The following is a 2,984-nucleotide window of genomic DNA, read 5'->3' as shown; positions in this document are numbered from 1 at the left end:
ACATTGTGAATACTTTTCGTCAGATTTTTAGTTCAATCTGAATGACACTTGCTGAGTACAAAAGTTGCTATCATATTTTGATTTAGTTTACTCAATTAGTTTTAATAATATCATCTTCAAACATGGTGGCAATCTTTATGAGCATAATATTTTTGCTCATGGTGAATTTTTGTGATCACCTTTTGTCAATGGTCTGTTTCCCGTTGTGCGTCATGAACATGGCCGCCAGGGGGCCATTTGTTGTTCATTCTTCTTGAAACTTGGTTAGAACATTTGTTCAGTTGATATATTAGGTTGCAAAGAACATGTCATTTCTTTTTATCTCAGGTGAGCGACTTTGGACTTTTCAGGCACTCTTGTTATAAAATAGAGTTAACTGATCTGACTCGTCTGCGCATGTGCAACCGGAAGGCAACATTGCAAAGTTAATACCGTAATCTCGCGTTTTTTATGTATGCTTAGTCGACATCACTAAAATGTTTCACTTTCCCGCATCATACCCTCGTCATTTTGCATCCTTATTCAATGACGTCGCATCGTTAATATCGTGCATTCGCATTGTTGTTTCATGTTCTCGCGTTTGTAAGTGAAAGTGCAAAATCGCGATTCGAGGTAGCGAGATTACAATCTGAAGTTGGGCAAATACGATGCGAAAATACAAACTAGATACAAAGACAAGACATTACGATGCGCGATCGAAATATAACTTCCGTTTGAGCCTGAATTTAAGCGATAAAAATAAGTTAGTAAAATAAAATTAGCAAGTCTGTGAATAATTAAACCATCTAAAGAGAAACTCACCAAAAAAAATCATAAATGTATTTCGAATGCCCTTTAAATTGTGGATATCAAAAAGTATTATAAATTTCTAAAAGAATAAGAAACTAATTTTGGATGGATATTTTTAAAAGCTTTACTTATTTTTACAGTTAATTTTGGTTAAATGCTGTTGAGTTTTTAAAGTATGTGAGTTAAGATCTAGTGGCATCCATACCAATTTTTAAAAACAATTCTGGGAGAAATAGCCTTTTGAAAATTAAAATTACCCAAGAACCATGTTGTACTTTTTGCACATAAAAAAAGGAAACTTTAAAATAAACATTTTTATGGATGTTATATTCTAAGGAAATAATTTTAAATAAGAAAATATTAATACACGGATATTAATATATGTGTTCTATAAAATCAAGGAGTGATACAGAGTCATTTTATTTACAAAGATGTACAGTTACAAAATCAAAATGAACAACAGTGACCCAAAAATAAATTGTCCTTTTGAATACATTAGATAAGAAAATGATTACTTTAAAAGAACACTTTTTTACCTTATAGTTCAGAATCATGGATAAAGAATGTTGAGCTTCAATTTCAATGTAACCAAAAACTGTAACAACACAATTTAACATTTTTAGAGAGAATACGCCTTTTGCAACTTATGTGCCAATGTTTGGTGATGCCAATGAATACATTTAGCTGGTAAAACCTTATATTGAAGTGTATTGGCTGTATTGAAGTTCGATTTGATATATTGACAACGATAAGAAATCACAGATATTGGGCGAAGTTCTGTCAATTTTGAGGTAAAGCAACATCATCCATCAATAAGTTTGTGCAATGTGTTATTTTTTTTATAATTTCTATTTGATATTTTCTTGTAACATGTAAAGATACAATCCAATGAATTGGTTTTGATACATTCAATGGCACTTCAGAATTTTCAGACTTTAAATGTAAACGTTGTTCCCTTCTAACTAAGTATTTTTTGTATAAACCGCTATTCTATCTAGAGTTGTTAATTAAGTATCAATATAGGTTAGGATATTACAAATGCAGTTTGGTCTAGGTCACATTTACTCCATCACATAATGATAAATGACACGATTGAACTTACGATGATCAAACAAAGCACTCTTTAAGTTTGAATCTGGCGTAGAAGCTCTATTGTATTTGAAGTAGCTCTTTCAGAATAAATAGATTGTTTTAAAAACGATGTTATACAACAATACACATACAGTAAAACTTAAGCTGGAACAGCAGGAGAGAATCCTTATTATATAATGCGGGACTTTTACTTATGGGAAGGAAACAATCGCCAATTATTGGGCGACAGTATAAATACACAGCAAGACCCAGACAAACATGACATACTCATATAAGTAATTTTACAAAAGCGCATGAAGCAATTTTATTTGTGGTATGTTAAAACATATCCCTTTGTTTACATGCCTTTTTTAATTGCTACGTTTAAGTCTGTAATTTATAAAAAACAATCGGACGGCTATATTTATCTCATCGACTGTTTTGTGAGACAAGCATACTAGCTTTATGGCTCGAGTTTTATAAAGAATGAGAAGAAAATTCAAACACGGCATACACTAGTGCTTGATTTTCAAATAGGAAGAAAAGCTAATTAAAAAAGGTCGACACATTTAAGGTTACAACGGACCTATTTACAGTCGCATATCTCCTTTCAGTTTCGTTTTATCTCCAAGGAACTGCATGTCGCTGACGTTTGCGCAAAGCAATTACTTCAGTTGGCAAATTTCGAATGAAAATCACATTATCGTTATGTCCAAGCAAATAATGTACATGAAACCGTTATTTTCTAATGCGGTTAAAAATAACGTTACGATACCTGACGACATGTACAGGTTTTTGGACATTCCTACCGGATTACAATATTGAATTGAAGCGCGTTATTTATTAAGGATTATGATTTTTTTTCTGAATGCTTTCCATGTTATTTTTTTTTATAAATTTGCTCAAATAAAACAGCCATTTTACGTAAGTATTCGTACATATTGTCGCCAAGCGAACGAACGACATCACGCGAGAAATCGATCGTGTGCCAAATACTCGTAGGTGGTACAAAATGAAGTATTTCATGAATATGAAAACAGTTTTTGGTTTATATTGTTTTTACAAAGTTTACTGAAACATTAATATGCGTGTTGCTAAAATTACTGGCGAACACATTATATCAT

This window comes from Dreissena polymorpha, chromosome 13 (genome assembly GCF_020536995.1).
Source record: "Dreissena polymorpha isolate Duluth1 chromosome 13, UMN_Dpol_1.0, whole genome shotgun sequence".
Lineage (NCBI taxonomy): Eukaryota > Metazoa > Mollusca > Bivalvia > Myida > Dreissenidae > Dreissena > Dreissena polymorpha.
The sequence above is the reverse complement of the archived record's forward strand: the minus strand, read 5'-3'. Positions refer to the sequence as shown.